Source organism: Chiloscyllium plagiosum, chromosome 13 (assembly GCF_004010195.1).
Source record: "Chiloscyllium plagiosum isolate BGI_BamShark_2017 chromosome 13, ASM401019v2, whole genome shotgun sequence".
Taxonomy (NCBI): Eukaryota; Metazoa; Chordata; class Chondrichthyes; order Orectolobiformes; family Hemiscylliidae; genus Chiloscyllium; species Chiloscyllium plagiosum.
Genome location: NC_057722.1, coordinates 43,145,345 through 43,161,837, shown reverse-complemented (window position 1 = coordinate 43,161,837; position 16,493 = coordinate 43,145,345).

Here is a 16,493-nt window from a genome sequence, read left to right as displayed (position 1 = left end):
ACACAGTAGACCTATCATGTCTGTGCTATTTCATTGAAAGAGCAATTTATCTGGAGCCATTCACCCTAACTTCTCCCAGAGGCCTAGACATTCTTTCTTCTCAGTTCTTTCATAAATGAGAGAAATAGGCTGGGTAACCAAGAAGGGGTGGCTGGATGTGGCTCAGGAGATCTTTAGAAGTGGTATCTTGCATATAGATCCTGTGCTGAAAGATATTAAATGTGTTCTGTTTCTCTCTCCACAGATGCCGCCAGATCTATTGAATATTTCCATTCTTACCTGTTCATTTCTTTTTAAGTATCCCAGCAGAATTTGCTTTTATATTTAATCATGGCGAAGAGTTTATCCTGTAATTGAAATGTGATGGTATGGCCAATAGTGATTTTGAACCCTTCTCAGATCCACTCCTTACAAGGGGAGGCCTAACAGTTCTCAGAGGAGGTTGTGTATTCCAAAGAAACATTATCACAAAGCTGAACCACATCTTGCACCAGGTCAGACACACAAACCTTTCTGGTACGTCCATGGCACGTGAATAGGTTATGTCACCTCACAACTAAGCAGGAGAAGATATTGGAGATGGGGACAACAATGGACAGCAGCTGTTAAAGGATGCAGGATATTCTAACTTCTGCTCAGTTAGACACTATTTGGATCATCTGAAGCAGTAATACAAACTATGTGAGGTTCAGTCAGTATTGTTGGAGGCATGCCCCACTAGTGAAGATGGATTGGAGGGGATTGTTTCTTTGCAGTGATGCTCACCTCCAACAGAATATTGATCGCCTGCATAGAGCTCTGGATGTGGAAGATAATTGGGTGCATAATTGTCCTTTCTAATGTCGTGTGAGTTAAATGGGATTGACGAAAGCTTTATCTTGGATATTCAGTACCTCACTGAAGTCATGCAACCATACAATACAGACAAGGCCCTTCAGCCCATCGAATTGGTAACACTAAAATTCTGCAGTAGGGCTACTTTCCATGCCAATAGTCTTCAATCTTATGACACATCATCTGTTCAGCGAAGTAATTTTTAAAGGTTGTGAGGTTACCCACCTCAACTATTCTCCCAGGCATTGCATTCCAGACTCCATCATCCTCTGGGTGAAGAAACAACACCTTAAATGTTTTCGCCCATATTATTGACTCTCAAATAAGGGGAACAGCTGTTTTCTGTTCACCTTGTCCATGACCCTGTTAGTCTTATACACCTCAATCATGTCACCTCAACCTTCTCTCATCTGAAGAAAACAATCTGAGTTTGTCTAGTCAGTCTTCATAGTTATGGTTTTCCATCCCAGGCAACATTCTTACGAATCTCCTCTGCATCCCTTCCAGTGTAATTATATCTTTCCTTATAGTGCTGTGACAAGAATTGCAAACAGTACTCCAGCTCTTGCCTAACTAAAGTCCTGTACATTTCCAACATGATCTCCATGTTCTTATAATCTATGTCTCAACTGATATAGACATGAGTCCTGCCTTTTTAACTACTCTTTTAACCACGGAGAAATAATAGAACGATGAGAGAGACTTTATAACCATACTTGGGAATCACTTGCATGTTTACACATATGTCATTGTGTTAATGTTAATGAACCATAACTTGAAGGGGATATTAACCCCAAAGTCTGAGATATTTTGGCACTCATGTTTGAGATTAACTCCTCCAATCTCTTTCCGATAGCGCACAGTAATTGTGAAGATTCCAACAGAACCTCACACTTTTCTTATTCCTGCTCCGTTGGTGCCAATGTTTCAGCTGGAGATGTGAGGAAGTGCTTTGAGAGAGAGGAATGAGTGGAGTTGCACCGTGCATTAGCCTGAGGAATGCTGCTTTGGAAAAATGTGGGGCTGCGACCTGGAAGTAGTACACCACTCATCTTTCTTATCCTGATGAATTCATTGAACTTTGTGTGGCACTGAATCCAAGTACAGAGGATAATAGTCCTGCTGTTTACCACTTCTAGCTATAGCTGTTATGTCTGCAGCATTGGTCAGTTCAACCCATCCACAACCTTCTTTGCAACTTCCTCCAGCATGACCTTCAGAGAAAAGATAGAGGACTAGGCTAACATTTCTCCACACTGCGTTACCATTCTTGTGGTTAGCAAGAATAGCAATACTGACTTCTGCGAAAGTGCCTTTAAAAAACAACTCCCTCTATTGACAGTTGTGGGGTCTCTAGTCCATCCTACCTAGTTGTCAGAAAACCTAGAAGTGGGATGGTAATACCACATCTGAGTTCAACGCCGTGGCAAAATCCTCTCCCAACAACAATACACTCAATGTTAACTTTACCCTACCCTACCCCACCCCACCCCACCTCCATCAATGGCCCAGACAACACTCCAACACTGTAAGCAGATCTATTACTTAAAATCACTACTTGTTATTTCTGATAGACAAAACATTTACATGTGTGAACAATTCTTTAGGTTTTAAATACTTCATCACTCAAAATTGTCAACACTTCACCCAAAATCACTTCTTAACTGTCAATGTATGCTTCTTTACATGGTCCTTTTCCTTCCGAAGCAGTTCCAAGTGACCATGATTTAAACTTTAAACTGCAATCTTAGGGAGCATTCAAGTAAATAAATGAAAAAGCGAATCTGTTTCTATCTAGAAGGGATTACTGGACAGCAGTCAATAAAGAGACTGCAGCTCCATATCACTAAACCAACTGAGATTAAGTAATAAAGCACAAACACAAACTCCACCTGGAGCTTCCCTTGTCTAGACAACTCAGCTACTTACTAAACAAAATTACAGAGCCATCAGGTCTTTGTGTCTTCTTACTGAGATCTTGAGAAACAGTCATAAATCTATCTCAAATTAATGTCAATAACATTTGGTAAAACTAACTTTAGCAGGTGTTACTTATGTCAGAGCTTAAAATTATGCTACTATTACCAACTGAAAAGCTTTGGCATCATTACTTACAAAAATGACTCATTGCATGTATTCATTGTATTGAAATTAAGAAAACACTAAAATAGAGCTGTCAGATTTTAGCAACTGATCTTTGGGTCTTTTGCAAGTGATAAATTCATAGAACAGGTATCTTCTGTCAGCAGATTATGTTACTTTTCTATAATGCCACCATATATCCCAGAGTTGATCTTATCATACTGAATGCATGATGAGACACAACAGTATGCCTGCGGCATATTGCTAATATATGACTGTCCAAACTACAGTAGCTTACATTTTACAGATATGTAATATCAAGACAAAACTGCTCAGCTGACTTGTATTTCAATATGATGAACCTACGCCCCAGTCTTTTACATTTATATGCTTTGATGTTGTGATTATGAAGACTGGTAATTATAGGTTTAAACTAAAGAATTTGGTGAGCATTTCTGTCAACAGCACTTTGTAGGAACATTCTTTTGTTAGGTGTTTTCTTTTTGAAGTAATTATAGAGAACTCTCTTCAGTTCGACTTGTAATCTTGTAAAGGGTTGTGTAGCACGCAAAGTGTTAGCTGCCATTTGCCAAGCAGCATGAAACCACTTTTAAGGTCCGTCTTTATTCGTATTCATGCATAGATAACAATGACATCAGAAAAATGTAACTGTAGAAAGTAAGTAATTCAATATTGTGCATGTTTTTGTAATATCAGAAAAAACTATTGAAATTTTCTTTTCTATTTGTTCAGAAGACACAGCTCAGAAACAGACCGTTCGTCAATGCTGACCAGATATCCTAACCTAATCTAGTCCCATTTGCCAGCACTTGGCCCATATTCCTCTAAACCCTTCCCATTCATATATCCATCCAGATGCCTTTTAAATGTTGTAATTGTACCAGCCTCCACCAATTCCTCTGGCAGCTCATTCCATACACCCACCACCCTCTGCGTGAAAAGGTTTTCCCTTAGGTCCCTTTTAAATCTTTCCCCTCTCACACTAAACTGATGCCATCCAATGGAAAAGACTTTGTCTATTTACCCTATCCATTCCCCTCATGATTTATAAACCTCTATAAGGTTACCCGTCAGCCTCCAATGCTGTAGATCTCTATGACTGTATGACTATATGAAATTATTACCTGAAATAAGCTAATTATCTGATATTGTTATCCATCAATACTTGCTATTGAAATATGCAATGAATTACCTGTTATCGGTATATATTAAGTTCCTTTTAATGCCACAAATGGGCAGGATGGTGGCAGAGTGGTTAGCACTGCTGCCTCACAGCGCCAGAGACCTGAGTTCAATTCCCGCCTCAGGCAACTGTCTGTATAGAATTTGCACGTTCTCTCCGTGTCTGTGTGGGTTTCCTCTGGGTGCTCTGGTTTCCTCCCACAGTCCAAAAATGTGCAGGTTGGGGGAATTGCTCTGCTAACTTGCCCGTAGTGTTAGGTAAAGGGGTAAATGTAGGGTGGGTTGGTCTTTGGAGGGTCGGTGTGGACTTGTTGAGCCGAAGGGCCTGTTTCCATGCTGTAAGTAATCTAATCTAAAAAATTCAATATATATTAGAGTACAGTGACAAAATTTGTTTCTAGTTTTATGCATATTTAGACCAACAGAAAACACCAATTAATTTGATGAAACATTTATTTGATGCAAAGGTCCAAAAATTATGATTCCTCTTTAGAATTATTAATGTAAAAAGTGAATTCTTCAGATCTTCACTAGAATATTTTAAGATGGACATTTTCTAATCCTTTACCAATATTCCCAAGTAAAAAAAAGAATAAATGGAACATCAGCATGTCAATAAAAATCTGGAATATCCTGATTTTTCTTTTGCCAAACAATATTTGTATTTAAATTGGCATCTAGTAGTATAAATAGCCTGAGTTAGTAATAGTTACCATTATAAATGAGATAAACTTCAGCCCATGTCTACTGGACCCAAGATAGAGGCTGCAATTTTGGCTCAGTTTCATTATATGTACGTTAACATGTTAAGAATTTCAATATTTCAAAATATTAAGGTGGATAAATAATTTGGGGAAAATATTATTGAAACAAACTGGGTCTTTAATGAAAGAAATCTTTGAATATCCTTAAGCTTGAAGCTTTGGGAAAGTACGAGTCGATTCTCATGCAAGATTATTCTTTTGGACAATCTCTTGTGCTTCAAGTCCAAATACAAGTTAAAATCCATGCAAGGACAAATTAAATTTAAGTTGCAAGATGATAGGGAAGAAGGGGTTGGTATAATGCAACAATTTCCTGATGATGGTGAAACAAATGTTTTGTGACTTCCCTTTTCCTTCAGTTTGAAGTTGTCTCAGGCCAAACTGTTCTTTTACAATGAATGATAATCCAACTACTATTGTCGTGGACATTAAAACCTTAATGTGCAAGTAATATTGAAGGATTCTTTTATTCACTTATAAGACAAGGGTTTTGCAGACTTGGGCAATGCTTATTGCCCATCTGTAGTTGTTCTTGAAAAGATGGTGGTGAGCTAGTTAAAATAATTACTGTGCATGTTCTGGCAAAGTTTAACTGTTTATTTGGATTTTAAGATGGGATCCTTCTCTTCAAAATATATCGTTAGGGTAAACCAAAGTATTAAGTCTAACAGCTTCTCTTTCCGTGAGCAACATCAAGGGTCCAGGAAATCAGAAGACAGTGGGTCAACAACAATAACTTGCATTTATGTATAACCTTTTTCTCTACAGTTTAATCTGGCACTATTTTCTGTTGCTGCCACTCCTCCCCTTCCTCCGGTTCTTCCAAAACTTCATAAAGACACTTTCCTCCCTATTCCACTAAACTAGCATGGTGAAAATATTTTTCCACCCATAGTTCAAGACACTGTCCTTCCACCTGTAATTCAGGCAATCTCTTGCTTTCTTACTAATCTCTTTCCTTCTCTTCCATCAATGAATGATAATGCTGTGTCCCATCCACAGCATACTGCTTCAATCCACCTCATTCTAAAAATGCTAGATTGAACTTTCCACATTTTTCTACCCAAAATAGATGGTGAGCAATTCTCCAAATACACCTTCCTGCACATTATGGCTTCCTTTCATTTTCTCCTCTTCTCTCCAAAAGTCTTTATGATTAATTCTCTCCTCTTCTTCAATAGGGTAAAGCAGAGATGACCAATGTCAGAGGTACAGAGAGTTCTGGGAAGTAAAATAATCAGATACACCAATGTCCCAGCTGTAGGTTGAAAATCTACACCATCTCTTCTTCATAATGATTTTCAGGGGTAGAATATGCTTTCTTGCAGTCCTGTGACAAAATATTGTGTGCAATACACACATACCAAAAGTGAAGGAGGATGCTTCCCATTCTTCTTCCCCATTGTTATTAGACTTCTGAATGCACCTCTTAAATTTTAAAGTTAATGTTGACCTCGTTCTTTGTGTACCTTCTCTGATCCCATAACATTGTATTCCTCACTCTGTTCTATTACCTTAATGCATTGGTATGGTATAATCTGACTGTACTGCATACAAAACAAAACTTTTTACTGTACCTAGGTACATGTGACAATAATAAATCAAATCAAATCAAAAAATTCTATACGTTGATACGTTGATCATTTAAAGTATTGGAGGAAAAGGCAACAGTTTAAATTCATGGTCTGTATATCTAATAAATCAACACAGTATAGGGTAAGTTAGAGAGTTTTAGGGAGAGGCTGGATAGAATGGGGCTTTTTTCACTGGAGCATCGGAGGCTGAGGGGTGACCTTATAGAGATTTAGAAAATCACGAGGGGCATCGATCAGGTGAGTAACAAAGACCTTTTCCCTAGATTGGAAGATTTCAAAACTATGGGCCATATTTTTAAGGGGAGAGGAGAAAGATTTAAAATGGACCTATGGGGCAACTTTTGCACACAAAGTGTAGTTTGTATGTGGAATGAACTGTCAGAGGAAGTGGTAGAAGCAGGTACAGTTAGAACATTTAAAAGACATTTATACAGGTACATGAATAGGAAAGATTTAGAGGAATAGGGACCAAATGCAGGCAAGTAGGACTAGTTTAATTTGGGAAACTTGGTCAGCATGCACAAGTTGGACTGAAGAGTCTGGTTCTGTGCCTTATGACTCTGATATATTCTGCCTGAATTGCTGGAGTTGGAGAATGCAACAGTTGAAAATGTTTCCAATTATGTCAACTTCTGTTCAATTTTGCTCAATGCATGATTCTGGAAAAGTATAGGACCAGTTGATGGAATTGTTAAAAGCAAACCTAGATTTAGAGTCAGAGAGTCATAGAGATGTACAGCACAGAAACAGATCCTTCAGTCCAACTTGTCCATGCCGACCAGATATCCCAACCCAATCTAGTCCCACCTGCCAGCACCCGGCCCATAACCCTCCAAACCCTTCCTATTCATATACCCATCAATATGCCTCTTAAATGTTGCAATTGTACCAGCCTCCACCACTTCCTCTGGCAGCTCATTCCATACGCGTACCACCCTCTGCATGGAGAGGTTGCTCCTTAAGTCTCTTTTATATCTTTCCCCTTTAAACCCCTGCCCTTTAGTTCTGGACTCCCCCAGGCCAGGTAAAAGACTTTGCCTATTTATACTATCTCTTCCCCTCATAATTTTGTAAACCTCTATAAGGTCACCCCTCAGCCTCCGACGCTCCAGGGGAAACAGCCTCAGCCTATTCAACCTCTCCGTGTAGCTCAAATCCTCCAACCCTGGCAACATCCTTGCCAATTTTTTCTGAACCCTTTCAAGTTTCACATCTTTCCGATAGGAAGGAGACCAGAATTGCACACAATATTCCAACAGTGGCCTAACCAATGTCCTGTACAGCCGCAACATGACCTCCCAACTCCTGCACTCAATATGCTGACCAATAAAGGAAACCATACCAAACACTTTCTTCACTATCCTATCTACACGACTCCACTTTCAAGGAGCTATGAACCTGCCCTCCAAGGTCTCTTTGTTCAGCGACACTCCCTAGGACCTTACCATTAAATGTGTAAGTCCTTCTTAGACATGCTTTCCCAAAATGCAGCACCTCACATTTATCTAAATTAAACTCCATCTGCCACTTAGTTTGGCTACATGACAGGGAACAAAACACAAGCAAAGAAGTAGTGCTGAATATTTGTAAGTTTTTTTTATAAGAACAGGCTTCAACCTAGGTACAGTCACTGATTCTTCTTGGAGCATGGTGTGGGTTTTTAATTGAGATCAGGAGGTTTGAGTTTCCAGTTGACTTTAAGTACATATTTTCTTTTGATGGGATGTCTGCAAGGTAAACAGACTAATTGACAGATTCCTTTCCTGTGGCTGGGTGTACTCCAATGAATGTGTCTCCTGCACATGCAGGTAAGATACCTAGCACTGTAAGGGAGATTGTTGGCAAGAGAGAGACAGGGACTGGAAAAGGTCCTGAATTGGAGAGTGATTGGGGTGGGATGGGAGGGGAGAGAATGCAAGGACAGAATCTGGGAGTTGGAAGTCCTTTCCTGGCTGATTCCTGGGAGGCAGGCAACCTCGGGAGATTTCCTTTAGCCTCTTAAAGGACCCAAAAACATCTGTTTTTGAGTATTTTCCCCTTTATTCCCAAACCTGAGTGTCACACATCAGGAAGAATGCAATGAATGCTTGGGGAGAATGCAAAATTGTTTAACTAGAATGTTAGCAGGGATAAGGGACTTTAGCTATAAGGAGAAACTAAAGAAGCTGGGAATATTCTTCTTTTAAAAGAGACAGTTGGAAGGAAATATAATATGGTAGATGTATTCAGTTTTAAAAATGTGATGGTGCTGCTCATTTAACAAGGTTATGGTGTCCTTGTCTTTTTTTCCAGAGTGGTTGTAAAAGATACAGGTTCTAAAACCTTGGATGGGTTTTAGGGACAATTTGATTATAGTTAACAGATACTACCTCAGACCAAAGGTTTTCAAGTTTTAATAAAAACACTTGTACAATGAAAGGAGTGTGGCAAGTTCTCCCAGCTCAGTTATTCTCTGGTTTGGTTTGGTCCATCTATTCACTGAAAGCAGTCAGACAGTTGTGAAAGCTGCTGGACCCAAAGAAACAGGTCCAGGCTGATCCTCCTCTCTCTCCGACATTTCTCCTGTAAGACCCGAGGTTTGATTTTACCTTTTGTATCAACGAGTGTTCATGGGGATTGTTGCAAGTATTTGGAACAGCATCATTAAGTTGGGATGATCTAATGGGTTTTCAGAGAGATTAAGTTATTTGGTATTCTGTTTTCTTTTGTTTCTGTTTCATTCAGTAATCTTGTAAATAAATTCTTTTTTGTTTAAAACTAAGTGGTTTGAGTAACTGCATCCCTCCTGGAATATCCACTTATATCTGCTTGAAACAGCTAGCAAAGTTAGGGTCTGGGATACTTTCTTGAAATGTTTTGAGGGAGTCTGGCCTGGTCCATAACAGAGTTTTCATAAAGTATAGAAAAGGAAATTGTTCCCTGTGATGTGAGATTTTTGATTAGATGACAAATATATAACGTACCTTAAAATGAACCAAGAGAGCCAGTTATTATGAAGATCCAGAAAAAAAAGTATGATAGATATCAGGGTGATAATGAGTGAGAACCAGACTAAATACAAAAAAGCTTGACGTAGAAGTTAAAAAAATAACAGGTATCAGGTATATACGCTGCAAAAAAGGTGTAAGGGTGAGGCCTAGTAGGGACAACATAGTGTGTCTAAAACATGGAGGCAGTAGACATGTCAGAGATGCTCAATTAATACTTTGCATCAGTCTTTGTCAGGAAGAAGATGCTGCCTTGATCATGGTGAAGACAGAAGTTGAAACAATGAATGTGCTAAAAAAATTATGAAAAATAGTTATTAGATACTTGGACTTACCTAAAGTTGATCAGTCACTAGGACCAGATAAACTGCATTCGAATGTTTGAAGGAACCTAAGGGCAGGAATTGTGGAGACACTAGCCATAATCTTCCAAATCTCCTCAGATCCACAGACTCAAAGGGCCTCTTCTGCATTCTCTGATTCTTTGGTTCAATGACACATTATGGTCGTGCACTAGAAATCAAACACCATTAATCTAAGAGTCATCACAAATGTGAAAAGATTTATTCAAACTATCCAAAGTCACCAATTTACCTGATTGATGAACTCAGGTTAAAAGAAAACACACAGCAGCTTTCTGTATTTAACAAGAATATTTATTGCAAACAAATTGTTTTTAATCAACGGCAATCACGAAATGTGAATTGCTCACTTAGGACTCTACAACTCAAATTCTATCCTTTCCTAAAATACCCTCTTCACAAACAGCTAGACACACAAAGACAAACAAGACATTGACATTAAGTATGGGAAAGGAAAATAAAGATCAAGGAAACAGAGTTCAATAGCACTGGACTTGACCACAGGATTTCATAATTTGCTTTCTTTCTCTTCCTTTCAATTCCTTTTTAGTTCTTTGCTGTTGACACAAGGCTGTTTGTACACTGATAATAGCTTTCATTCATTGGTTCAGAATTCACCCTTTCAATGTCTTTTGCAGAGGAAGTTGAGTCAAAAACAGTTAGCAAATACTGTGGATTTACTAGCTCCACACAGAGACTGGAAGGCAGAGAAAGAGATTTTTTTGATGGTTTCTCTTTGCATGTCAGGTGTTTGCTGTGCTGTACTGGCTCTACACAAGCTCTGGTCACCTGCTCAGGAGTCCGAGTATTGTTGTCAAACAATTTTCCCCTTTAGTTCAGAACCCATCAGCACCATGGTATCTGCTCTGTCCTCACTGTTCCAGGAAAAAGCAATAGTGTAAATGACTCACAATGTTCTCTAGTATACTTGATTTTTAAAATATACAGCCATCTCTTTGGACAGTCTCCTTAGTTTAAAGCAATATCTTCCTTTTCTTCATCCACGGAGTAAAAATAAAGAAAATAAAAAGATGTGGTCTTTTCATTCCTCCACTATTATTAAAAAAAGACAAAACTACATTACAAAAAAAATGTTTAATGAGAAGGCATGTGTCAGACTCAACTGAAAAATGAGACTTTTATCCATTCATCTTTACTTCCCCTTGTACAAATCTTATGGAATATTTTAAAATCTCTTAAATCCTTAACTTATTTTATCATTTTACATTTCAGGGTAAAGCATTTTGGGATCACATTATATTTCAAAACAATATAAGCAATCATTACATTGAATGCTAGAATGAATAGACTCCCTCTGAACATTCTTACATTTCAAGTTTTGAGATGGGTTTGTAATGAAAGGTATTTCCCAGAAACAGGAAAATCTGTTCGATCTGTGATTGCAGTCCTTTGCTCCAAATAAAAATAAAGTTAATCTATAATAATAATACTCAATATCTGAATTCAAATCTTCACTTGGTCATGCAATGAATTCCTCTGCATCAGTATCTAAAATAAAATTGAGTTAACCTGGTTTCATAATCAATGCTTTTGGATTGTGTCTGATTCTAATTCAACTATATACTATAGTATTTCTATTTCAATAAAGTCATCCTGCAGGTTTGAACTAGAAACATTTTTCCACACCTCTGGCTTCAGGCCTATTTCTTACTTTCAACTGCAGTTGCTTGCTTTGTCACTTTTGTTACACAATTGCATCACCAACATCTACTCCCCAGTTTGGAATGGAAACCTGGTAATTTCAAGTCGCTGATCAGTATTTAAGTTAAACATCAATATTTTACTGTAACATCTATTGTTTTGAACCATCACATCACACTGAAAATCTATTTTTGAAGACACACTGCTTAATCTTTCATTTGAAGCATGTCCATCATCTCTGCAGCAACAGCATTTGACTTCACTGACCTTTTCTTGCATCCAAATCTGTCTAATCATTTTGCTCATCACATTCAGTATCAGTGCAAAAATCAGTGCAAGGAATTTGAATCTCAGTTGCTTCATGTTTTTGTTGAAAATTTAATTATTCTGATTGGACTTTGATTTCCTGCACCTCAAATTCAATATTATTTCCTATTTTTAATCATTGAAATGTAAGCCCTGTTCTTCTTCTTCAAATTCACCAGAGATTTTTGCCACTTCAAAGCTGACATCAAACATTTCAGGAAATATTGATGTTCCTGAATATAGTTTGACACATCTACATTGAATTTTAAAGGGGAATTTGTAGGATGGGGCTCAACAATCATTTGACATTCTTTTAAGAGTTTTCTGTATATCCTTAGCTTTCCCTACACTAGACAGTGTTATCATTCAAGGACACAGTGTGATAGATCTGGGTTAGAATATTATGTGCAATTCTCCTCTCCTTCCTATCAGAAAGATGTTGTGAACTTGGAAGGGTTCAGAAAAGGTTTATAAGGATGTTGCCAGGGTTGGAGGATTTGAGCTACAGGGAGAAGTTGAGTAGGCTAGGACTGTTTTCCCTGGAGCATCAGAGGCTGAGAGGTGATCTTATAGAGGTTTATAAAATCATGAGGGGCATGGATAGGATAAATAGACAAAGTCTTTTCCCTGGGGTGGAGAAATCCAGAACTAGAGGGCATAGGTTTAGGGTGAGAGAGGAAAAATATTAAAGAGATCTAAGGGGCAACTTTTTCATGCAGGTGGTGGTACATGTATGGAATGAGTTGCCAAGGAAGTGGTGGAGGCTGGTGTAACTGCAACATTGAAAAGGTATTTGGATGAGTATATGCAGAGGAAGAGTTTGGAGGGATATGGGCTGGGAGCTGGCGAGTGGGGCTAGATTAGGTTGGGATATCTTGTCGGCATGGACGAGTTGGACCAAGTGGTCTGTTTCCATGCTGTACATCTCTATACTTCTATGACTGTCTGATGCTACTGTGGACATTGTTAAAGGATGATCTCTGACATTACATTCATTTGAGTTAACAGAATCTATCCTGTGTTTCCTTGTTCTCCAGCACACTGGGCAAAATTATTATTTCCTGAAAATTGCTATCAAGATTTAAACCTGATGGTTAAGCCATCTGAATCTGCTGTAGGACAACAGCTGTTCATATACTTCGAACTGAACAAGCTTTTGTTGTCTGTCTTTTGTTAAGACACAGTTATTCATTCCACATTCATGGATTTAGGTTTTAGATTCTGTTCTTTTAACTATTTTTACAAACAAAACAATGATTTCTTTATCCCAATAAGAGTTTTCCTCTAATTTGTCTAACACTTTACTGAAAGGATTTTGCAAAAGCTGGTATGAGTGTTAAAGTATTGTTCTCATGATAAGGTTTACCTATCGCTGATGTGTTTGACACATTTTCTGGAATTGCTCTGTATCCTTGTGAAGTCTCGTCTATATATAAAGCCTGTTTATCAATGCTTAACGTTTCCTTAATCCTACATATCCTGACATAGAAATTCCATGTGATACTTTCAACATTTCCTGACACAATCTGGGAGGTGCCACTATCTGATGAACAACTGACCATTCCTTGTTCACAGGTCTGTGAGGGTGTTTCCACTTTATCTTTAGTTCTTTGTTTCTAATACGATAGCAAACTCTCTGAAGCTCCTTCATTCTCAGCTTCAGCGTGGGCTCCTGTGCTAACCTATTTAACTTGATTAAGTGAAAAATCACACAACACCAGGTTATAGTCCAACAGGTTTATTTGGAAGCACTAGCTTTCAGAGTGCTGCTCCTTCATCAGGTGGTTGTGGAGGTAAAGATCATGCTCACAGAATAATATTCACAGAATTTGATTCCTGAAGAAGGGCTCATGCCCGAAACGTTGATTCTCCTGCTCCTTGGAGATTCCTGAAGAAGGGCTCATGCCCGAAACGTGGATTCTCCTGCTCCTTGGATGCTGCCTGACCTGCTGCGCTTTTCCAGCAACACATTTTCAGCTCACAGAATAATAGCCAAAGGAATCCAGTGTCATGGAGATGTGATACAGTAAACAATCTTTGACTAAAACTTTCATCTTTTATAATGGGATATGCTGATTTCTGTATTTTGCTATGTAAATCCCAGAACTTATTTTAAATTACATTCTCAAGATAGCTCAGCTTTTTAAACAATAGGTGTGAAGTCTGTCTGTGTCCCAATGCTATGTCAGACTGACAAAGCCTCTGTATAGTTTTACAGAATTTTACATGGATTCATGCAGTTTTTGAGCAAGATAAAATGTAATTCTGAAAAATCAAATTCACCCCATAAATGTTTATGTGCACGCATGTAGGTGGATAGATTGAGTATGCATGTGAGTGTGTGCGTGTGGATGTGAGTGGACGTGATAGAGTGTGTATGTATATGTGTGTGTGTAAGCTGGGTTAAGTGTGTGTGTGAGTGTGATGGGGTATGTGTGAGATTGTGCGTGTGTTGGTGTGAGTGCGGAGGCTGTATGTGTGTGCATATGAGAGAGAGCTTGTGTATGAAGGAGGGTCTGCATGGGTGTATGAGTATGTAGGAGTGGGGTGTGTAAGAGTGTATTGTGCAGTGGGGTCACCTGTAGTATGACATGGACCCATGGTCTCGATCAAGGCCACCCTGAACTTTGTTATCAGCTTCTGCTCAGCGACGCTGCGTTGTTGCTTGTCTCAAAGTCAGCCTTGGTGAATGCTCACCTGAAGGTCCAAGGTGGAATTCTCCGGACAGCTGAAGTGTTCCCTGACTGGGAGGGAACACTCCTGTCTGGTGATTGTTGTGCGGTGTCCATTCATCCGTTGTCGTAATGTCTAAGCAGTCTTGCCAATATACCAGGCCTCAGGGAATCCTTGCCTGCAGCGTGTAAAGGTACAAACACACACATACACACACACACGTTTATGGGGTAAATTTGTTTTTGCAGAATTACATTTTATCTTGCTCAAAAACAGCACAAATTCATGTAAAACTCTTTAAAACTATACAGAGGCTTTGTCAGTCTGACATAGCATTGGGACACAGACAGACTTCACACCTATTGTTTAAAAAGCTGAGCTATCTTGAGAATATAACTTAAAAGAAGTTCTGGGATTTACATATCAAAGTACAGAAACCAGCATATCCCATTATAAAAGATGAAAGTTTTATCTAAGATTGCTTCCTGTATCACATCTCCATGACACTGGACTCACTTGGCGATAAATTGTGTGAGTATGATCTTAACTTTCACAACCACCTGATGAAGGAGAGGCATTCTGAAAGCTAGTGCTTCCAAATAAACCTGTCGGACTATAACCTGTTGTTGTGTGATTTTTAACTTTGACCACCCCAGTCCAACACCAGCTCCTCCAAGTCATAGTTAACTTGAGATCTGCTTTCTGGCCTCCATTAATGAAGTTAAGAGTCACACAACACCAGGTTATAGTCCAACAGGTTTAATTGGAAGCACTAGCTTTCAGAGCGTCGCTCCTTCATCAGGTGGTTGTGGAGGACACAATTGTAAGACACAGAATTTATAGCAAAAGTTTACATTCTGACACATCTTGCAGCGCCTACCATGACAGGGTTATAAGGAATTGTCTTGAAAGTCGGGCAGTTTGCTACGAACAATGATCTGTTTGAGGTTTGGTGGTTGTTTAAAAGTGAGCAGTGGAGGTGTGGAGAAGGTCTTAGCGAGGTGCTTATCCTCATTGATACATACAACCTTGTCACGGTAGGCGCTGCAAGACGCGCCAGAGTGTGGACATGGATACTATCATTACATGTGGGGACACCTCCCACCATATTCATGGCAGGTACTCATGCGACTCATTGTCTATTTCATACGCTGCAAGCAAGGATGCCCTGAGGCATGGTACATTGTTGAAACCGAGCAAAGTCTACAGCAACGGATGAATGGGCACCGCACAACAATCAACAGACAGGAGTGTTCCTTCCCAGTTGGGGAACACTTCAGTGGTCCAGGACATTCGAACTCAGACCTTCAGGTGACCATCCTCCAAGGCGGACTTCGGGACAGGGAGCAGCGAAAAGTGGCTGAGCAGAGGCTGATAGCTAAGTCCGGTACCCATAGGGAGAGCCTCAACATGGACCTTGGGTTCATGTCACATTACAGGTGAACACCATTGCACTATACACACACACAGACACTCCTACACGCATGCATGCACACACACACTCCCACATTCATCCTCTCACAGACTTAGACCCCTTTACACTCACACACACCCATACACACTCTCGCTCACAGACACTGAAAACCCCCATCCCAGGCACACGCACACTCCTACACTCACACATGCACCTTCTCACAGACTTAGACCCCTTCACACTCACACACACATATATACACTCTCTCTCACACAGACACTCACAACCCGGATACGTACACACACACAAAAAACCCACATGCACACATGTTTGTGGGGTGAATTTGTACTTGCAGAGTTACATTGTACTTTGCTCAAAAATTGCATGAATCCATGTAAAAGTCTGTTAACTCATTTATTAGATTAGAATCAATCTAAACATTATGGCACAGACAACAGCACACAAGGGGGACAACACCTTCAACATATTATCTGGCTGACACCAATTATTAAAGTTAACCTGAGAATGTAACTTTTTAAAAAACGTTTTGTGATTTACATATGAAAGAAGTAAAAGTAACATGGTCATTCTAACAGATGAGAGACTTAACA